Here is a 24179-nt window from a genome sequence, read left to right on the forward strand (position 1 = left end):
CAAAACTATTTAGACGGATAACTCACAAGTTATCCAGCTAAATGGCAACTTTTGAATATTGGGGCATAAATCATTATCTGGCTATAATTTAAAAAGAGGCATTCTGGGCAGGGTAAAGATATCTAGTCCAACTTAGCCTATTTTCAACTAAAGCCAGCTTATAGCCGGCTAAGTTAATCAGATAACTTTAGATCAGGCTCAGAGTAGATCTAAAGTTTTCTGACCTTGTGTGACCAGATAACCTGCCACTTAACCAGATATCTTCAAAAAACATCTGGCTACATAGCATTTTTTACTTAAAAATATGCTGCACATAGGCCTTCCAGCCCAATTCTGAGCTCCCCGCCCCCCTCCCCTCCACTGCCAGCCAAGCCAACCCCTTCCCCTGCTGTCTCTTCAATAAATTCATCTTCAAACAAGGCCCCCTCCTCTCCCTCCCCTAATCCTTCCACCCACTCAGTACCTGTGGTGAACCTTGGGACTCCTGTTCCCGGTGCTGGAATCGCAGTACACTGCAATCCTGGATGCTCCTAGCATTGCTCTGGAGGGATCCACACAAGGCCAGATAACTTTAAACCATAGTCCAAAGATGGTCAGTATGATGTAAAGTTATCCAGATAAAGTGAGCTGGATAATTTTACTCAGGGATATTCAGTGAATATCTGGGACAAGTTGTCTGGCTAACTGTAGCTGGCTAACTTGTCTGCTCGCTGGCTTACTGAATATTGGGCCTGTAAAGTGTTAAAGGTGGCTTAATAGGTGGAGTTGAATTGAAGACAGGGATGAAAGTGAAAGGGGGTAGACTCAGGAGTAATCTTAGGAAATATTTCATTACAGAGAGGGTGGTGGATGCATGGAACGGCCTCCCAGTGGAGGTGATAGAGACAAAAACGATATCCAAATTCAAGAAAGCATGGGATAAATATGGGGGATCTCTAAGGGAGTGATGGGAATTGTAAAGCTAAATTAAGTGGATGGATAGGCAGACTGGATGGTTCATGCAGTCTTTTTCTGCCATCATGGGAGGCCCACCTAGTAACTCGAGGTGAGGTTTAGGTAGTAGTGTAGGGGGTTAGGGACCATTTTGACATTCAAAGTGAGATGTACGAACACAACAGTGGTATCTTGTGAAGATTTGATGACCTTCGGAGTGAGGAAACTCACTCCAAGATGATATTTGTGCAAGGTTCTCTCAACCTAGCTTGATGGACTCTCTACCTGGGTAACATCAAGCTAGGTAGACAGAACATTGCACAAATCTCATCTTTGGGTGAGTTTCCTCACTCCGTAGGTCATCAAATCTTCACAAGAGACCACTGTTCCTTTCGTACGTCTCACTTTGAATGTCAAAGTGGCCCCTAACCCTCTACACTGCTACCTAAACCTCACCGTGAGTTACTAGGTGGGCCTCCCATAGGGATACAAATACCTGTCTAGGGAGAGGACATTATTACTAGTGTCTCTCTCTCTCTCTCTCTCTCTCTCTCTCTCTCTCTCTCCCCCTCTCCCACCCAATCTGGCACTTATCACAAAGTCTGAAAGCATTATTGCAATTTATGCTAACTTAGCTCTTTACATAGGTAATTAGCACAAATTGCGATATAAGCGTAAACCACACCCCTTTTGCTATCACATGCGATACTTATCGCATTTTGATAAATCCAGGCCTAAAATGGCAAATGGGATGGTGAGTACTATTTGCACTTTTAGTAATTAAAATTTAGCTGTTGGCTTCACAAATAGCGATTTTTCACATGCACTTTAGCTTTTTTGAGTTAATGCAAATTCATAGTTAAGAAACGATTGTAATGCAAAATTATGCAGAGTAGCTCATTAGCTGTGAAAGCATGGCTAAATTTCATATGAAAAAGGCTTTGCAACACACATTTCATAAATAAGTCCAACTCAGTAAGGATAGCAGTTAACATATTCCAAACGAATAAGGGGAGGAAGACTGCACCATATAAACCTATAGTAAAACAAATGGTGGTGCAATGATCATAAATGAATATGTCATATTCCAAAATTCAGAAGTAAGCTCTTAAACAAGGCAGAAAGTATTTGCATTATTCAAAGTGTTTTTTTCAATCCTTGACACACTAATATTCGCAGATAGGTTTGTCCCCCTACATGTACGTGTTTCGTGGACTTGCTGCATTGGGAGGGACAGATCACTGCTTTTGTCAACAAACAGCATGTCTACATCAATCTGTATACAGTGACAACCAGCATTGGTACATCAATCTGTATACAGTAACAAATGCATGACAGATTGATGTACACGCTCTGTTGACAAAAGCAGTGACCTGTCCCTCCTAATGCAGCACGTCTGCGAGACAGGTATGTGTTGGGCACAAACCTATCTTTATGAACTCTGTGAATATTAGTGTTTCAAGGATTGAATAAACCACTTTGGATACTGGAAATACTTTCTGCCTTGTTGAGAGCTTCCTTCTGAATTTTGAAATATGCCACATTCATTTATGATCACTGCACCATTATTTGTTTTACTATAACTTTAAAATTCCATACACAAACTACACATGCTATTTTGCCAGTGGGCTTATTTGCATATACATTACGGTAGCAAAATAGCGCACGTTAAAACAGAAATCGTGCATGCAATTTTGCATACTTTATTACATTAGCCCCTAAGTATATAACTCTTGAATGGATCCTGCTCAAGATTTCAGGTGCTGCCACTGACAATTTGGAGAAACTGCTAGCACGCAATAGGGTATGATATGAAAGACCACAATAGCCCTTGCTGTTACCTATTTCTTACTTTTCTGTTCCTCTTTCCATCATTCCTGTTCCTCTTTCCATCATCAACTTTGTCAGCGTTGCTTCAGCCTTGTAAAGCTCTGTACCGCCATTCATGTAAGCAAACCTTTGCAAAAGATAAAGGTCAACCCTGGCTGAGGAATACACACACTGGGATAGAGTCATTCAAATACCTTAAAGATGTGAATAATGCTCAAGAAGCCAACATTTTGCAATGGAAAGGAATTTCTTGAACTCAGGGACATCATATGACAGTGGGGAGTCATGATAGACTGAAGAGTAAGATAAAGAAGTATTTCTTGTCAGATAGGGTGATGTATTCATGGAATAGGCTACCAGAGGGAGATAGATGCAAAAACCGTAACAGACTTCAAGAAAGCATAGGACAAGCACAGAGAATCCTCAGATGCAGGGGCAGATTTACCTTCCCAGGCCGATCTAAGGATGCAGTAATGGAGAGAGCTCGGAGGCCCGAGGTCCTATGCCTCCCAAGGAAATGCCAGAATGAAAGAGGCATTTTTTCCTCCATGGGATGCAGGAGGAGGAGCCCCGCTCAGCCTTTAAGCAGCTACCTACACTGCCTGGTGGGAAATCTGGGCCTGCCTTGTTGTGAAGAAGTGAAGGAAAAACGAGAAATCACGTGGAGTCTATGGGACTGCAGCAGAAAGAAAATTAGACAGTCTTACAGTCCTTATCTGCCATTATATTTCATGTTTTTACTGCAGGCTCATTTATTTATGGACTGCAATTTAATTGATTGCTTGGTAGAGCCACTCTCAAAGCAGGTATGATAAAATATGAAAGTTACAAAGCAAAATACAAATGATGACATATTATAAAGTCCTAAACAGACCAAGTCCAACCCCTAAAAACACAACCCTAGTCATTCTTAAATATTCTAAGAAAAAAATCATAATTAAAACTGAACTCCCCAAAACGGCATTGCAAAGTATTCTAATAATCCAAACAAGTATCAGACTAGAAAGGACTTTACATTTTTCCTGAAAGACACGTAAGATGGCATGGATCAGTGGTTCCACTATAATATGTGCAATTGCTTTACCTCCTTCCTGGGACTCGCTTTTTTCATCTGCTTTCCCCCGTAGAGGCTCCATGAATGGCATCTGGGGACCAAAAGAGCAGTCAGTGTCTACAGACTACAACACCTGAAGAACTTTGCTTCCAAATGCCTTTCCAAGGGGGCTGAAGGTGACCACTCTGAGTCTCTTGTAAGCCTGATTAACCCAAGGAATGACCGTTCCCTAAAGCCTTCCTTTATCCAGGCTTCTTGTAGGCAGTATGCCATTAAGCTGGGCCAGAAAGACGACCTTTTAATTAAAGAATATGACTATGTGGTTTTCCTTTGCTCTTCGGTAGCCCTTTTTTTTATGGTATTTATTTATTTATTTAAAACAATGATGTCCTGCCTATCTAAGAATACTAGGTGGGTTATAAGCAAACACCCACAATAAGCATAATATATAAAAACATATAATATAAAAACATAAAACAATCATCATAAGCATAAAAACTATTAAAATAAAATAAAACAAATTGTATAGTGAAATAAAGTTAGACAAGTCATATGTTAAAATAACATACAAAAGTTTAAAAAACCAGAACAAAAGATACAAAGACATAAACAGCTGACTAAACCAAATAGAGCAAAACATCTCATCTCTGCCCAAACAGTCATCTGCCCAAACAGCGTAACAGAGAGAACATCTCTCTCAGAATCCTCTCAGGTGGACTAAACAATAAAGCCCTGTTCTTGCAGGGGAGGAGAAAATAACAACTCTTTAAAAATAATAAACTGGTTTATAAAGCCCCGGAAGTGAATTCATCTTGTTGTCTTTTGCCAATGCTACACTTCTATTCATAACATTCCAATAGGGTGTGAGATTCATTTGACACCAGGAATTTTTTTTTTTTTTACTCAGTTTGGAATGATAAAATTATTCATTTATTTAGCTCACACCGTTTCAGTGGTAGCTAAAGGCAATTTATATTCAGGCACTGTCGGTATTTCCCTGTTCTGAGAGAGCTTATAGACTAAGGGGGATCATTTTCGAAGCGTATCGCACGCAAAAAGTCACTTTTCACATGCGATAGCTTAACTTGGATTGGAGTCGGGGCGGAGTCGGCCACAGAAGAGGAGGAGTTGGAGCGGCACCGGGGCCGACGCTGCAGACACATCAAGGTAAGGACCCTTATCACCGCCAGTTTCGCCAGCAGCCAGCACACCGCAGTGGTGCGATGGCTGCCGGCTTTCGCAGGCCCGCCCCCTGCTTCACCCCTCCCCCCCCCCCCCCCGACCTTAGAAAATCCAGGCCTAAATTTGTTTCTGTGACAATGGAGGGTAAAGTGATTTGCCCAAGGTCACAAGGAGTGGGAGTGGGATTTAAACCCTGTCTTCCCTGTTTCTCAACCTGCTGCTCTAACCACTAGGCCTGATGGGCAGCCTGCGAGAATGGCGGTATCGAGAATTCCAGGCAGTCACATAACTGGGTCTTTCTGGTAGGCTATGCAACCCTCCTGTTGACTGGGTCAGTGCGGAAGGTTGATGATGTGTTTTTATTATTTGCTGGAAGTGTTATTGCGATCATGGCAACATTATTTATTTTTGTTTGTTTCCATGATTTCACCTTCTTTGATGTCTTTAGGCCACAGGCTGAGAATTAAGTATTTGGAAACAAATAAATTGATTGATGACAAGACCATGGGAGTCCTAGGAGATTAGCACGATCGGACAACAGTCATGCTACTCTTGGTTGCCTTTTAAGCCATTATAAAACTTTGTAAATTTATTGTAAGCCACTTGGATAACACTTTTAGGCTAGTAAGGTGGGACGTAAATGTAAAGATAGGTTAAATATGGGAAGGAAGGGATGCTGGGTGTGAACTGAATAAGGGGATCTTTTATGCTCATCTACTCAATAGGATGGCGCGCAAAGGAGGGAGACAAGAAAACCTGACTTTGGATAGGTAGCAAAAGCCTCCAAATGGCCATGCTCTAGGGCCGGCAGCTGACATATATCCTTGGAGGAAAGGACAGGAATAAGCGGACAGCCTGGAGGGGCCCTTTGGTCTTTTCGCTTGCTGTCATGTACTGTGCCACACTTTTATTTTGTAACATAGCATAGCAACATAGTAGGCAGAAAAAGACCCACTGGTCCATCCAATCTGCTCAGCAAGTTTCTTATGGTAGTAATTGCTGCTCCATGCAGGTTATCCCCAAGTCATATGTTAAGGGTAGTAATATTTATATTCAGAACCAAGCCACTGTCAAACCCATAACAAAATTACTGCCAGCAGCATGTAACCCATCAAAACTCTTCCTCCCTTTTCTGCTGTAGGGTCCCTGGTCCCCAAGTTTCAGTTTCAGGAGCCTTCCAGAAATGCAATAAAACTAAATAAGACAACAAACATTGCGGCTATGAAATAATTTTGCAAATATAAAAAAAAAGAGCTATACGTAGAGGCGTATCTTTAAATATTCCCTTCTGTTTTCCTTGTACTCATGGACTATTTTGCAGAAAACACTGATGACAGTAGGGTGTTCTCCTCTGAGTAATAGGCCAAACAAATGATCAGGTTACACCTGGTTAGGTCACACTTCTCCCTAGGAAACAGATGAACTCGCTGTGAATGCCTACAGCGAAAGCAGAACTCCTTGCCGGGAAATCACACCATGGGGGATTTGTAACCATTTTCTCGACTGGGGGCTTTTGCCTCACAAGTGGCTGTGCTGGTAGGTAACCCCTTTTCTTTGCTGCTTAGGTGTATGTTCTGAGAATTTCAGTGTTCAAAGATTCAGAGAGGAAACAGGCATAATGAACTGGGCACAGGGACAAATTAACCCAGAGAGGCAATTTTACGTGTTATAAACACGCAATAAGCCGACATTCAGCTTGCTTAGGTGGTGCAGTATTGCACTTTGCAGTCCATGTTGTAAGTACTGTAGCTGTATAATTCACTCTCTGTTTCCATGGAGTTTATACACTCAGAGCCTGCTCCTGCTGGGTCTGCCCAGCCCATTCTAACAACAGGTGATAGAAAGCGCAGCTTTCTTGCCTATTAAAGTCTGAGTTACAGGATCTGTCATTTGCACCTGATCCGAGCAGAAGTGGATGAAGGTTAAGGAGAACTCTGCTTTTCATTCTGTGTGCACATTACACCAGGAAGAGTGGCTGATGAAATGATTTACCGAGATGTGAAAGGACAGAGCGTCCTGATATATGATTAGGATTGATCTCCAGTTGGAAGCTAGGGAGGGTGGGAGCTGCGAATGAGGTGAGACCATACCATGGTGCAGAGCGCAACTTTCGTTCTTGGCACACCAGCAATTTTTGGTTTCACATTATGGATATCTTCTTTCATGGTAAATTCATGTTTGCAGCTGAGGAGCAAAATACCCTTTAGGAAACACTTAACATTTTAATATGTGACAGTTCTTTTATGCAATTTCTTATAACATATGTCCTCATCTGTCTTGTATCTTTTTTTTTTTAAACACTTCCTCCATTCTAATTGTACTTTAATTTGAAATTGTGCTTGGTTATTTAATATGCAGCACTAGCCGGAGGAAAGCACCTGTTGTCTTTTTGATCAGTCATGCTATAAAAAAATAATTTCACACGATGAGACTCGCAGTCACCTGCACTGAGGAAACCTTGCAACTAGGATTGCCTCCTCAGTACAGCTACTTATTTTCTATAGCACCACTATTTATTGATTTATTTATTTGCTAGGCATACACAGGGCCATACAAATACATATAAGGGACAGTCCCTGCTTCCTAGAGCTTACAGTTTAGTCAAGGCAAACATACAGGATAAAAGAGAGTCTGGGAATTCCAGTTATTAAAAAATGGTTAAAACCAACAAGGCTGTGATCAGAAGAGCTAGAATTCAAGATTTAAAAGGAGCCTCAAGAAAGTGGGCTTGAAGGTTTGATTTGAATAAGGCCAGAGAGGAAACATGATGCACCAACCCAGAGAGCCTGTTGCAAGTGTACAGCGCAGGAAGCAGGGCGGCAAGAATCGTAAAGCCATATAGACCGATACATTTCTTGGTTTTGCCCAGTTGTATGCATGGAAATCTAATCTCATTTTATGCAGGCAAATGAGAAGTACAAGGGCATGCATGCACTGGGTCAAAACCAAGGTCTGGACGAGCCTGTCTGGGTTGTCCTGGGTGAAATGGCAACTCAACTGTAGAAAGGCATGACTTAAACTGAAATTATTTTACTGGCTGAGGTGGTCACATGAAGCTACTAGAAGAGTGGAACCCTGGAAACTGTAATCATTAATTACACTCACGCATTTTGTGCTAATGCATTTTATTATTCACTCCAAAAAAAGTGTCACCCCTCCCCCCCAAAGAACTAAGATCTGTTGATACGAACATTAACTGTTTATTTTTATGAAAATTTAGCTAGTCTTCCCCATGCATATCCTTATATTCTTTTACAACTATAAGCATGTAGACCATGCTCTCTATTTGGTCACAGGGATTCAGTGGGGAGATCATGGGTCACAGCAGGACTGCTCAGGGTAAAAAACAGAGTCATTCTTTCAAGGCTTTAGGTCTTTTTTCTTCACTGAAGTTATTCTTCAGTCAAAGTAAACGTTTTTTTACAGGTCACTGATTGCAAGAAAAAAAAATCCACAGGCAGTGCATTATAGCTTAGTGCATGGTCAATACAGAAAAATGAAGTCCAGTAGCACAAAAGAGAAACAGGGCCTCAAACAGTAACACTTTCGGCACACATGACAAATTAACAGGGTCATTAATCAAATTGCGTTATGGTGTTTTTGCATGCATCAATGCGTTTTCGCATGTGAAAAACGCCTTAACGCATGTGAAAAATGCCTTAATGCATGCACTAAGTGCCATAATACATGGTACAATGCAAATTTCTAAAAGGGGAGGGATTGGGGAGGAGTCTGGGGACGGTTTTCTGAAAAATGGGCTGGCTTTGCACAACCATAATGCATAGTTTTAATGCCAAAAGTAACTGTGCTTTTTTCAATTGCATTAAGCTGTGATATGCCCATAATGCAATTTGTGATTTTTTTGCAAATTCCATTTTGGGCATTTTTAGGCTGGGGGAGGGACAGAGGTGTGGAAGGAGAGTGGGGGGAGGGTGAGATATGTGGAAGAGGGAGGGGGGAGAGAGAGAGCCTCTGGCTAGCATCATAGTAAGCAGCTATTTATGCTACTATAGGAGGCCCACCTAGTAACACGAGGTGAAATTTAGGTAGTAGTGTAGGGGTTAGGGGCCATTTTCACATGCAGAGTGAGACATACGAACAGAACAGTATGCTCTTGTGAAGATTTGATGTCATTCGGAGTGAGGAAACTCACCCAAAGATGAGATTTGTACAATGTTCTCTCAACCTAGCTTGATGTTACCCAGGTAGCGAGTCCATCAAGCTAGTGTGAGAGACATTGTAGAAATCTCATCTTTGGGTGAGTTTCCTCACTCCGAATGACATCAAATCTTCACAAGAATGCACTATTCTGTTCGTACGTCTCATTCTGCATGTCAAAGTGGCTCCTAATCCCATCTCTACTTCCTAAACCTCACCTCGCATTACTAGGTGGGCCTCCTATACAGATATAAATAGCTAACTACTAGAATGGCCTTGTAGATAGGCTTGCTCTTCCTCTCCCTCCTAGTGGTGTAATGAGCACTTTGCAGCTAGAAAGCAAAGCACGAATGTAGTACACATTGCAATAATTAGGAAATTAACATAAAACATACCCCTTTTTCTACCACAGGCAATACTTACACAATTTGATAAATCTAGCTATTAGCTCTCTAGGTCAGGTACGCTTCCTCTGCTTCTCTGACTGCAGCTGCCCTTCTTTCTATTTCTCTTTAATTTTCTTTCTCTTCCAGTAGTCAAGACACGAGTCTCTAGCTGATTCTTTTGTTTCAGTCAGTAATTCCCAGAGCCTTCCCTTGATAGGCAGTTTCCCCTCTGAACGCCCACAAAGGCCTATCCTCTTTCTCCAACCTCTGAAGCAATCCTTCCCACATGGATATCCTCAGGAATCATGCTGGGACCTCCAAGCCATGACCTCCCCAATTCTGAAGGCCTGGATACCACCGACTTTGGGCTCCAGCCACTTTCCCAGCCTAGGACTGGCGGTTCTCTTCCCTTGGAGAGATCACCCTCTACCAGCACCTCTCTCTCTCTGGAAAGAGGCAACCGTGAAGAATACTGGAACCCTGAAGAACCTGCACCATAAGGGCACGGGAGTTTTGTTAAAGTCTTGGCACTTTCCACCAGGGAATTCAATGTTACCTCTAATTTTGACAGGCTGTATGCAAAAAAATGTTATTTCATGCAACTTTTTATAAGCTGAGCTAAACATTTTGTGCTACGAGCCAAGTGGGTCCGAGCAAGAATAGTGTTGTCCTAGTGTATTGCACAGCAGAATAAAGACAGCATAAGGTTTCAATACTTTCTTTTATAAAATGAACCACAATTTTTTCTTAAGAAAATAGCTATTTTGCATCTTGCATTTGCTAGTAATACTTATGAAAAATAAAAATTTGTTTTAGCAAAATATTTTTAAAAGTATCTCAAAACTCTTGCTTCTACATAAATATGAACATTAGATTTTGCCTACCTAAAGAGAGCTTTAAAGTCCAAGTCCATATTCAGTCTGTTTCTTGGGTATGATGGATGGAATTACTGGCTGGCCATACACACAGGTTTAATATTTCCCACACATACACACACTCTCTCTCACTGGCTCCCTCACACACATACACACACATTCTCACTGGCTCACTCATACACACACACACACACACTCACTCTTGCACACCTCCCTTCACTCAGACTCTCTTTTTCATAGACACAGACCCTCCCTCACACACATGCACAATTCCTCTCTCACATATACCTTCATTCACTTATACAGGATCCCAATCTCTCACTCATGTACACACACTCTCACAATCTTTCCTCACATATACACTGGGAGGAGAGGATCACTTTGCTGGTGGCTGGAAAGAATCAGTAAGTACTGCTTGGAGACATTTTTAAAACTTAAAATTATTGGGGAGAAGTAAACTATTGGGGTATATTATTTAGTGTCTTCATGTGTTTTGTTTTAAATACGTATTGAGAAAGTCAGACAACAAACAGAAGTTTGTATGTTTTGTTTTAAATATGTAGTCAGAAAGACAGGGAACAAACAGAAAGTTTGAGTGTTTGTATTTCCCAACTCCACCATCCCTCTCCCACCCACCCCTACCTCATCCTTTAATTTATAATCAGGTGTCACTTTCACACTTAAAAAAAAAATCAGCCTTTTAACTTAAACTCAGAAATTCCTTACAACTTGTAGGTCACTACCAGATATATCGTGAATACACTAATACATTTAAAGGACCCTAAGGGCTGGATTTTAAAAGGGTTACGCGCGTAAATCCGGAGGATTTATGCTTGTAACCGGCCTTATGCGTGCCGAGCCTATTTTAAAAAGCCCCGGGACACGTGTAAGTCCCGGGGCTTTACTAAAGGGGCGGGGAGGGGGTCGGGTCAGGCTCCCGGCACAGCGGCCATATTTGCCACTGTGCCGGGGATCGCGCACCGGCAGTTGGCTGGTGCGTGCAACTTACTTCAGCACCAGGGCTGAAGTAAGTTTTGCAACAAGAACCAAAAAAAAGAAAAAGGGCGGGGGGAAAGTGCGGGGGAGGTAGGGGAAGGGAAAGGAAGGTGGGGTGGGGGGATAGGGAATGGGGGAAGGCAGCGCGGCCCGGCGCAGGCTTGGTGCGCGCAAGGTGCACAATTGTGCACCCCCTTGCATGCGCTGACCCCCAATTTTATAACTTGCGCGTGTCTGCGCACGCAAGTTATAAAATCGGGCGGACATGTGTGCGCACCGGGTAGCGCGTGCACATGTACGCCCTCGCGCAAGCTTTTAAAATCTACCCCTAAGTGTATGCAACCCTACCCCCATAGCAACCTAAAACTTAACCAGGAACTGAACAAATTTAAGGTGAAGGCAGCAGACCAGCAGTAAGAGGGGTCCTTCCAGTCGTTTGCATAGAGTGTCACATGTATGATTTTTTTACCTGCCGGTGAGAAGTTGTACATGTGCATCCGATGCAAAGAGCTCCTGTCTCTCAGAGAACGAATCTGATCTCTGGAGGCTAGAGTGGCAGACCTGGAGGAGCTGAGGCAGACAGAGAGGGATATAGATGAGACCTTCAGGAACATAGTAGCCAAGTCCCAACTCCACCTTGGCAGCCCTGGTGCTGCCTTGGAGGAGGAAGGTCTCATGATCGGAGAGGAACAACCTGGTGCAGCAGGAAATGATCTTGTAGCAAGGACCTGCTCTCCAGGTGATGTATTGTCCTTTATCACTGAGGATGTGTCTCCCAGGGCTACAGCCCAGGAGGGAAGAGTTAGGTCGGCCATCATAGTTGGTGATTCGATTATTAGGAATGTAGACAGCCGGGTGGCTGGTGGGCATGAGGATCACCTGGTAACATGCCTACCTGGTGCGAAGGTGGCGGACCTCACTCGTCACCTCGGTGGAATTTTAGACAGTGTTGGGGAGGAGCCGGCTGTCGTGGTACATGAGGGCACCAACGACATAGGAAAATGAGGTTCTGAAAGCCAAATTTAGGATTTTAGGCAGAAAGCTGAAATCCAGAACCTCCAGGGTAGCATTCTCTGAAATGCTCCCTGTTCCACACGCAGGTCCCCAGAGGCAGGCAGAGCTCCGGAGTCTCAATGTGTGGATGAGACGTTGGTGCAAGGAAGAGGGATTCAGTTTTGTTAGGAACTGGGGAACCTTTTGGGGAAGGGGGAGTCTCTTCCGAAGGGATGGGCTCCACCTTAACCAGGGTGGAACCAGACTGCTGGCGCTAACCTTTAAAAAGGAGATAGAGCAGCTTTTAAACTAGAACAAAGGGGAAAGCCGACAGTCGCTCAGCAGTGCATGGTTCAGAGGGAGGTATCTTTTTTTTTTTTTATTTCAATTTTATTGAAGTTTTAAACAAATTTACATTTGCAAAAAATCAGGAAATAGTTTTTGTTACAGAAAAGAAAAATAACAAACATTCATACCACCATTTATATTAACTACTAACAAAAAGCCATTAGTCCACATTATGGGAGGATATTTCAAAGCAATAAATCAAGTAACCTGTAATATTACTCATTACAGAAATAAGGAGAAAAAATACATTTATTTTGCAGACAATTTACCTCAACCTTGCTCTTTATCCACTAGGAAAGATTCTAGATGAGAAGGTTCTTGAAATATGAATTTATTCTTTTGGAGGACGATAGAACATTTACAAGGGAACTTTAAAAAGAATGCTGCCCCAAGAGACAACACTCTTGGCTTCAAAACCAAGAATTGTTTCCTCCTTAGTTGTGTTACACGGGACACATCAGGAAATATTTGGATCCTTTGACCACAAAATATATAATCTTTATTTAAGAAATACTTTTGTAGGATCTGATTTTTGTCCCTTTCTCTACAGAATGAGACTATAAGAGTTGCCCTCTGTGGAATATCATCTAAAGCTGATTCAAAGAATGAGGACAAATTTGGGGACTGTTGAACAAGATCCATACCCTCCTCACCTTCTTGAATCCTTAACCTAGTTCTTGGGATGTAATAAATCTTAGAGATACTAGTCTCCTCAATTGTTGGGATGGCCAAAATATCTACTAAGTATTTTTTAAGTAGTTCAATAGGTGATAGCAATCTGGTTTCAGGAAAATTTAAAAATCTCAAGTTTCTATTACGATTAAAATTTTCCAGATTCTCTATCTGCCTATAGATCACTAATCCATCTTTTAGAAAGGAATTATTAACCTCCTGTAGTACATTTAATTGAGCTACCACTGTTTTTCCTTGCTCTTCTAATTGATTCAATCGAGTATTATGTACTTCAATCACATTTTTTATCTCAATGGTTGTTTTATTATTTTGAACAATTGAACTAGACATAGTATAATGAAGCATTAGAGTTAGGGCATCCCAACAGAGAGGTTCCAATAATAAGAAAGGTTGTCCAAGTGCCTATAATTAAAGACGCAACTGAGCTAAAAGATTCCAATTTATCCCTGTCAACTGAAAAGCAGAATGTAAATACAAACAAAACCACACTTTGATATGTTTATATGCTAATGACAGAAGTCTAAGAAGTAAGATGGGAGAATTAGAGTGTAAAGCAGTGAATGATGACATAGGTTTAATTGGCATCTTAGAGACATGTTGGAAAGAGGATAACCAATGGGATAGTGCTATACCGGAGTAAAAATTATATTGCAATGACAGAGAGCAGCATCTTGGTGGCGGGGTGCAGTTTCTGTCTGAGATGGCATAGAGTCCAATAGGATAAAGATCCTGCATGAGACTAAATGCACAATTGAATCTTTATGGGTAGAAATCCCTAGTGTGCTGTTGAAGAATATAGTGATAGGAGTATACCACCATCCACCTGGCCAAAATGGTAAGATGGACAGTGAAATGCTAAGAGAAATTAGGGAAGCTAACTAACTGGAAGTGCAGTAACAATGGGAGATTTCAATTACCTCACTCTAAGACGTTATGAAATCCCGTTTTTTTCTTCAATGTGCAATCTTTCAATGTACAGTATTTCAAATACATGATTTTCTATGGAGGACCATCATAACACCCGTGGGCATACAAGCAATTTTCGCTTTATGTATTGCCACACCGGATCACATTTAATCATGGGTCCATGTCCTTTATTGCTAAATATATCTTATTTTTGTGAATTTTTCTTTAGTATTTTTTCTTAAAATAAATGTGGAATGATACCTTCCTTATATGTTGCTCAAGGGTTGCTGTTTTCAAAGGGCGCGGATGCGCTCCAAGAGGCTGTGTCGCTCAGAGGACAATTGGTCCTTAGGTCCAGTCCCAAACATGAATTCTTCCGTACTATTCACTGAAAAGTTGTGCTCATCATATCCACTCGCTTGACTGCAAACCTTGCCGCCTTTCCTTCTTGTCGGCGTCTACCGATAACATGATTACATGATTACAATCCACAAATCACCACGCTCTTCAAGATCTTCTGACAAATTACAACTATTCATCCCTCCGCTCTCATCTGCAAAACTATCCTCTACTAGACATAGAGCCTTCTCTATAGCTGGACCAAAAGAATGGAACTCTATTCCAGGATACCTTAGTTCCATCAAAGATTCCAAAAATTTCAAAAAAGAACTAAAACATGGTTGTTTAGACAATCATACTCAGAATGATATGATCTATATATACCTATCCCAACCATCATCTTGATCACTAATACTTCTTAATAAGTTTATGCATAATTAATCCCTTTTGTCTCATGCTAACTTGTTATACTCTGCTTTTGCCGAGATGTTATAAATATATATATTCTCTCCTTGTATAATGTTATAATCTATATGTTATAACTGTTCTCTGTATAAATTTGTTACACTGCTACACTGTAAACCGGAATGAAGGCACTCTGCTATATTTCGGTATAAAAAAGAATATAAATAAATAAATAAATAAATAAATAAATAAATAGAAAGTAGCTCATTTAAAACAAATCAAAGAAAATTCTTTTATAATCAGCGCATAGTTAAGATCTGAAATTCATTGCCAGAGCATGTGGTTCCGGCAGTTAGTATAACTGGGTTTAAAAAAGGTTTGGATAAGAAAATAAGAACATAAGAAATTGTCATGCAGGGTTAGACGAAGGGTCCATCTAGCCCAGCATCCTGTTTCCAACAGAGGCCAAACCAGGCCACAAGAACCTGGCAAGTACAGTAATTAATAAGCAATAGTAGCTTGTGCTTTATCTAATGTTTGGGTACTTGCCAGGTAATTGTGACTTGGATTGGTCACTGTTGGAAACAGGATACTGGGCTTGATGGACCCTTGGTCTGACCCAGTATGGCATATCTTATGTTCTTATGTTATGTACACTCCCTCACACACGCTCTCTCTCTTACGCACACACATAGGCACCCTCACATGCACACTTCCTCTCTCTCACTCAGGCTCTCAAGCTTTGCTGCCTCTCATGCTGGGCCATCTCATCTTCTTTGGCCACGGGTGGGATGGGCTCCACCTGCGGCTGCCAGGCCTGCTGATCTTCACCGCGAGCGGGATGTGCTCTGCTCACAGCCCGCTAATCTTCACCACGATAATTTCTTTCAAGTGCAGACCTGAGAAAATCTGATGGTAATCCAACAGGAGGGCAATGCGCCCGCTGCTCTGCTGGGTGCATAGGATCCAAAGTATTTGGGGTGAATTTTAAAAGCCCTACCAACATCAAAGCCTGATATACACGCAGAGGTCAGACCAGCATGCACCAGATGGATTTTAAAAGGAGCCCGCGTATGTGCATATCTCCTGGTGTATACACATAATTTTTTAAGGGGCAGGGCATGGATTTTCCTGGATTTATGAATGAAACCAGCATGTAAATACAAGTGCACCAGGGTTCCCTACCACCTAACTTTACTTCTGCTGTGGTTGGTGTGTAAGTAATTTAAAAAAAATCTAGGCTAGTCAATGGGGTTTTAAGGGTTAGTGCTAACAGGGTAAAAAGGAGGCAATTTAAATAGGGGCGTTAGGAAGTCCTACCATTTACCTGGATGAACTGGGGAAACTGGTAATGGTATCGGCGTGTGTGTCTACTAATATCCCCCCATTTACACAGTAGAGGCGGCACTTGTAAGCACATGCGCGTCCATATAAAATTGTGCGCACATGTATGCACGTACAGCCTATTTTATACCATGCGTGCATAAACGCACGTATGCTATAAAATGGCTGTCCTTTGGCACGAGCTGGCAAACGCACCTCCATGTGCACCGCGTGGCTGTTGGAAAGTTACCGTCTTTGTGCGCCTGCACCTTAGAGGAAACAGTACCTAACTTGCACATCTAGCAAGAAGGTGTGCCAGCAAGAACAAAAAAAACCCCCAGCCTTATTTAAAACTGAAGAGGACCCAGATTCTTATACCTCCATTAATAGCAACAGCATTAGCAAAACAATCCTAAGAGTAATAGTAATTATAATAATAGATCATTCAGTCAGCAGTTACCTAAAACAATCATTATTAAGGCCCCACCTTGGTCACTCCCATCACTCTGGAGCCAGTTAATCCAGGGTGCTGCTGCCTTGGGATGTGCAGACTTCCTTTAAAACAGGTTTGCAAACCTTTTTTTTTTGTTGTTGTTTGTTTTCTAAAATGATGGGCCATGGATCTGCCCCAAATTTGCATCAGATTTCTATGGATCCACTAAAAAGTTCCCCGAGCTCTGGTTCTAAATACATTAATCAACCAGCCAAGGTTTTTCCAATGGCACGCAAATAAATTCTCAGATTTTGTTGACTTGGAAATAGGATTGCTAATCATTTCTCTTTATCTTTTTTTTTTATGGGGTTTGGGGGGGTGACTGTGCTGATCCAGTCCTGGTTTTATGCTATGGCACACATGGACTTATTTATTTTATAAAAAAATTATATTTCGCCTCTTCACAGTACTAGCTGGTTACATAATACAAAAGCTTGTGGTTTTGATTTCTCTTAAGAAAAGCAGAATTACAAGTTCTGTGGGAGGAAAACCAGGACTGGAATCGGCTATTTTGAAATAATGGATCTAACTGCAAACCCTGGCTGGATCGAGGCTGAAATCTGTCCTGTTTTAGTTAGTCTGGAACTGGTTCACACACCTTTCCTCCCCTCCCCTGCTGCGCTGGTCGGTATCAGGATCCCAGGGTTGGCAAACAACACAGCCCGAGCATCAGAGGACTGATGTCTCTTAAGAGGATTTTTAAAAACAACAAAATATGTATACCTGTTTATCCTAAAAATATATTTAAAAATCTCCCTATGAGATAAAATATGTTTGGACCAAAAAATGAAAGAAGACCTGGGAGTATGATCCAAATGACAAACAACTGAGTAAAAATAAACATTATATATATATATAAAAAAAAGGCATATTGATACTGATGGATCTGTTACATAGCCAAGGAGCTTCCCAAAACTTCAAGCACTAAGATCTCTTTGAAATTAAAATCATTCTGAGTTCCCCTGCCTTTGTCAGTCTGATATATATTCTAACTGCCAACTAATACTTTAATTTAAAACAAGGGCTAAGCCCTGGAAAGTGATAGAGTGATGCCCGCGGGCTCTGTAACGCCTGAAAGGCAGAATATAAATCAAATAAATGCATAAATACCCTTCCCTCCAAACCCCACCCCCACTCCTACATTTCAGCAGCCGCAGCTACCAAGAACGAAGATTTGCAGTGGGCGTGCAGCATTGAGATAGCAAGTGGAGCTGCACGTATACTATACTGGACAGCGTGGCTGCGAGCACCCTGGAGTACGCTGCCATGGCATTCTGAGGCGCAGGGGACCAGTGTCAGCGCCAGTGCTGTCATGGTGATAGAACTCAAAACCACAAGCTTAGAAAAATGAATGCACGGGTAAATGAGCCCGGTCTTCAGGTGTCCTGGCAGAAAACAAAAAGCAAAGCTGGGAGTTTGCATAGGCTGGTGCAGTTTGCATGATGTGTTCCTACTTTTGCATGGGCTTTAATTGTGCCATGGGCAGGTGTAAGATCCCAGGGCTTGGAGAGATGTAGCTTTCTTTGATCTCTCCTTGGTAGCTGTGTAGGTGACTCCGCAGTGCACAACTCCCTATGGAAAAGCAGATAAATATTTTAAATTAATAATAACACTGTGTATATTTTCGATCTAGTGACAGCCACAAAACCTGATATAATTAGTATAACTAAGACCTGGCTTTTGGAAACTGATACTGTGATCATGAATTAGTTATGCCCTCAGCATTATGTGATTTTTTTCTAAACTTAGGTTAGGAAAAAGGTGAGGTGGTGTCCTAATAGCTTTAAGGTTGTCACTGGCTTCACAGTTTATTCAAACTGAAATTGATCAACATTGTGCAGTGGTTATGGTAACTCAGCTATCTGTATTTGCTTCTGTCCACCTCGTCTAATGGCCATGAACAGTTCTCAGCTCGTAGAGGACTTAATAGATTCGCAGATCAATTTCCAGCAACTGATTATTATGGATGATTTTAACTTAACATATTAATGTATTTCCCCCTTCAGCTGCTTGTGAAGATTTTCTAACCTTCTGATTGATTTAGGCCTAAAACAATTTATCGACAAACCAATACATAGGGCTGGCTATTTATTAGATCTCTTGTTTATTGGTCACTAGTTACTTACTAACAACCAAGTATCTTGGTCACTAAGGGGGTCATTTTCTAAGCCTATCGCACGCGAAAAGTCCCTTTTCGCGTGGGATAGCTTGCTGGGGGAGGAGTTGGGGTGGAGTCGGGGAGGGGAGGAGTCGGGGCGACGAGGAAGCGGATGCGGCGATGTCTTCACTGGCGGTGATAAGGTAAGTTATGTTATCGTTGCCAGTAGCGCGCCCAATAGCACCACCTTTCACAGTGGCGCTATTGGGTGCGAAAGCCGGCGGCGAAAACACCGGGGTGGTGCGATGGCTGCCGGCTTTCGCAGGCCTGCCCCCCTTTGCACCCCCGCCCCCCGTTACTGCTGGATTCACCATTCTGTGCGAAGTTAGACTATTTCATTCTACATGTGCATCTAAAAAATAGCAAAACACCAAAACAAAGACATAAATCCTACGCATAATACTTCTAAGCATCCATTGATAGACCCTACTCAACTTTACAATGAGTGGATACCAAATCTAAATGCTGGGCTGAGTGATCTTACCCCTGCTGAGTCCACAGTGTCGCTCTGGAATAATACTATAAACTAACTACTAGACACCGCTCCATTTAAGCGAAAGGCTGTGATTCACTATCAAATTGCCCCTGGTTTAACGATAATGTAAGAGGAAAAAAATGGCAGTTGTGTAAGGCAGAATGTCATTGGCAAAAGACAAGATCTGATGTTAATTCATCCATATATATATTTCAATACTTGCAGAATATCGCCAGTTACTTACTAATGCTACAAGGGACTTTTTCACAGCTAAAATATGTGAGGCGGGTAATTCCTTTCAAGAACTTTTTCATATTGTTAATAGGCTGACGCAACTATCAGTTGCACAACATTTGAATGAAGTACTTGATCTTAATAAGAAATGCAAGCAATATGCTGAGGTCAGGAAGATCTATGCCGGATTTCACTTTGTTGGGGCAGTTTCTCAGAGGTCTGTCTGTTAAATCTTTGTTCTACAATTACTTTAAAATCAATTCATAACGCGATAGGGAGTGCATTTATGCAAATAGTAAATTTATCCCTGAAAGAGGGACTGCTCCCTAAGGACTTGAAGTTAGCAAGTATAAGACCAGTATTAAAAAAAAAACAGTCTTAATCCAGATGACCTTTCAAATGATAGATCTATCTCATCTTTGCCATTTTTGGAAAAGATTGTCGAAGCAGCAATATTAAAACAACTAAAAAAGTTCTTAAATGATCATGGGCTTCTTGATCATTTCCGATGCGGGTTTCGAATAGATATTGCTATCCAGTTTGGACAAATTCTGGAGAGGCTTTGATGAAGGTCAGAGATATTTTCTGACTTTCCTGGACATTTCCATGACCTTTGATACCATAAATCATGAGCTTTTATTACCATTTAATTGGGGATATAGGATGCTGTTTTAAATTAGTTTATATCCTACCTCGATGGCATTTTCAGCATGTTACACTGATGGTTGTCTCCTCATGGTTTGCTGGAGGTTTGGCGCTGTCAGCCACACTGTTTAACATATATTTAAGTCGAATATCTCACCTACTGTCTGATTTGAATCTTGACAATAAACTTTATGTGGACAATATATAGTTTGCTTTTCCTATCTATCCATCATTGGATAGAGCGGTATCCTTTGGGATCACCACTGTATGTCCATAGTTCCTAAACCCTTTGAGTTAGGAACAGGAGATAGGTAGTAGAGGTCGGGGAGCACTATTTCAGAACAGCTTCTCCACAGAGTTTACTGGACTAGCTAACCCCTTGTTGGTATAAAAGCAGCTTGCATCATAGCTAGGTGTGGCATTTTGAGTTAGAAATCAGAGGAGAAGAAGCTGTTTCTCCTGAGTTAATTTTCCTCCTAATCTTGACGTACTATGACTTGGATCCTGTACTGAATAGGGAGGGGGCAATAGCCTTGCTGGTACACAGTCTGTCCAGTTAGGGTGCCCAGGATTGGTTTATTTTTGGATTTGTTTTGAGAACTTTTCTGTGAGATCCCTGGTACTTGGCCTGGGTTAGCAGACTTTTGGAGAGTCCTTTTTCTTGGGAAGGCTAGGATTTATAGATAGGCAGTTTACAAATATTTTAAATAAATAAATAAATATGAACAAATTCAACCGAGTAATTTTGAAGAAAAACTAAATTAGACAGTCTTGAGTTAATTTTCAAAGTAATTCCACGTATAAAATCAGTAATACACATGTAAGTAGCTTGTATTCGTGTACATATTATTTTATAAACATCAAAAATATGCACGTATTTTCAGATTTTTGCACACAATTATCTGTGCAAAAAAAAGGGAGTCTAGGGGGGGGGTTCTGGGGCAGGGCCAAAAGGTACATATGTAAGTTGCTATTTTATAGGAGATTTGCACAAACACATTAGGCACCTTCTTAACGCAATTTTGCACTTGCTGATTATTCAGCACAATTGATATCAGACTCATCTGTTGTCTGCTATTTTTGGATGGGAGGTCTGGGTAAACTGGGTGAGTTCAGGGTGAAGTAGTAGGAGGGACTTGAACTGGAGATGGACTGGGTGAATTAATGGAAGTATCAGCAAACTGGGGATTTCAAGTACACGCACATATTTTAAAATATAAAAATTCACATGTGTAAATCAGGATTTTATATATACAAGTTACATTTTTTTTGTGCTTAAAGTATACGTGCGTATGTTTAGAAAATAGATAGAAAAAGTACACATTGTAAATATTCACGCATACTGAGACATAAGCGTGCATGTGGAGGGTGAATATACGCATATTTTGTAATCTTCAGGGATCAGATACACAGAGATTATAAAATACTATAATATATCTCCTTGCACGCATATGGGGCTGCACGGAGATCTTTGAAAGTTATCCTTTTGAACCATAAAGTTAACTTTAATTATAAACTCATGGAAAACCTCTGTGAAAGAGTCACATTTTTGGTATGGATAAGAATAATGGGATCTACTCACACCTGCTCTTTTGGGGCTCCGGAGGATGACTAGTTCAGGATAATAGGAGTTTGAACTCTCATAAAAGAGACTATTTAGAGTGGTAAAAATATATTTGTCACGTATCCAGAGCAGGAGTTTCTCCAGCAGCTGCGGAGCTCCCATTACAGCCTTTAGGAGCAATTGTATCACTTTTTTACTTGGCAATTTTCCCCTCCTCCTTTGGCCTTCTAGCTCATTTGGAAGCAGTGCTGGGAGTCTGGCACCAGGAGCCTTCATTTGCAACTACCTGGGATCTTCCCCCTAATTTATAATTATTCCCCCACAATTTACCTAGTCTAGTTATTGCAGGGGCCATGCACCAGGGCTCCCTCCAGTACCCTGCCATCATGGGCCTTGAATCCAGTCCACTAGATGTCACCCTTGAGCACTGACCATGACGCCCTCCCCGCAGAGGCTGAGAAGTTGTGAACCTCGTATCCCCAGCTGGCTTACAAAGCAGAAGACCCAACTCAGCACTGCCACTAAGCCACCAGGCCGGCCTCACTTTTATTTTAACTCTCGCACCCAAATGGGCAGATTTAGCTGAAACAAGCAATGCTATTTTGCTCGATCAGATGCTGTCAAGAGGGAAAGATGACAAAAGCTTCTCTTTTCTACAAACAGCTGGCTGCATTTCCACTTCTGCTCAGACAGTACCCCTTTCCGTGCGAGAGATCCACAACCTTTGCCAGTTAACAAGCACTTGGCTAGATTTGCATCCTAAACAAACAACCTATACCAGGCAAGCCTCTCCATTCCAGTCTTGCCTCAGCCTGATGTAACCCTGCACTGTATTCAAAACAGTGGCTCTCATTACCTTACAAGGGTCCAGGCTACAAAATGTTCAAGTCTCCAAACCTCTCAAAAGCCCTTACGGAAGAGGCGGAGGTAGATATTGCGGCTGTCACAGAAATGTGGCTCAGTGTGCCTCATGACTGAGATGTAGTCTTATCCAGCTACAATCTTTTCTGGAGGGGTAAAGCAGGCCTAAAAGGGGGAGGAGTAGCATTTCACATAAAAACTAAAAATAAAGCATCAGAAATGCAAGGGTTGTGGGGAAAGGAGGAGACACTTGGAAAAGGGGAGATGGGGCTTTGGTCTGTACTGGAGTGATCTGCAGACCCTCTGGCACTGACGAAAGAGTGGAGAGAGCAATCTAAGCCAAAGATAGAAACATAGAAATAACGGCAGAAGAAGACCAAACGGTCCATCCAGTCTGCTCAGCAAGCTGTCACACTTATTTTTTTTTTCATACTTTTCTGTTACTCTTGACCCTTTAAATAACTTTTTTGGTTCTATTTCCCTTCCACCCCTGCCATCGTAGATAGCAGTGCTGGAGCTGCATCTAAGTTAAGTATCTAGCTAATTGGTTTGGGGTAGTAACTGCTGTAATAAGCAAGCTACTCCCATGCTGGTTTACCCAGCCTGTGCAACTCAGTCCTTGCTGGTTGTTTGAATACAAATCCTCTTTTCTTCACACCCCCTGTCGTTGAAGCAGTGAGCTGTGCTGGATATGTATTCTAAATGAAGTATCAGGCTTGATTCGGGGGTAGTAACCGCTGTTACAAGCAAGCTACACCCATGCTTATTTGTTTTACCCAGACTATGTAATTCAGACCGTGTTGGTAGTTGTCTGAATATAAATCATCTTTTCTTCATTCCCCCTGCCGTCGAAGCAGAGAGCTATGCTGGATATGCATTGAAAGTGAAGTATCTGGCATTTTTGGTTTGGGGTAGTAACCGTCGTAACAAGCAAGCTACTCCCCTGCTTTTATGTGGATGCAAATCCTTTTTTCCACATTTCCTCTTGCCATTGAAGCATAGAGCAATGTTGGAGTTGCATTAACCGTGTGTATGTTTATTGAATAAGGATATTAATCTCCAGTTAGTAGCCGTCATTCCCGCAAGCCACCCCCATGCCACTTCTCTTCATTCACATCCTCTAGACTTTATGGATCCACAGTATTTATTCCATGCTCCTTTGAAATCCTTCACAGTTTTGGTCTTCACCACTTCCTCCGGAAGGGCGTTCCGGGCATCTACCACCCTCTCCGTGAAGAAATACTTCCTGACATTGGTTCTGAGGCCTCACCATGGACCTGTACAAGGGGATAAACACTTCCCTTTTCTTACTCGATATTCCTCTCTCT

At 41.7% G+C, this 24179-nt stretch overlaps 1 protein-coding gene across 1 annotated transcript in view; it reads left to right on the forward strand.

Moving 5' to 3' along the window:
* Window positions 1-6399: 6399 nt before the first annotated feature.
* Window positions 6400-24179, forward strand: part of GJB7 (gap junction protein beta 7) — a 54516-nt gene continuing 36736 nt past the window's right edge. Inside the window, exon 1 of the mRNA XM_029595465.1 lies at window positions 6400-6535. The gene's annotated coding sequence lies outside the window, so the exon portion shown is untranslated. The remainder of the gene's footprint in view (window positions 6536-24179) is intronic.

Source organism: Rhinatrema bivittatum, chromosome 3 (assembly GCF_901001135.1).
Source record: "Rhinatrema bivittatum chromosome 3, aRhiBiv1.1, whole genome shotgun sequence".
In the NCBI taxonomy this organism is placed as follows: domain Eukaryota; kingdom Metazoa; phylum Chordata; class Amphibia; order Gymnophiona; family Rhinatrematidae; genus Rhinatrema; species Rhinatrema bivittatum.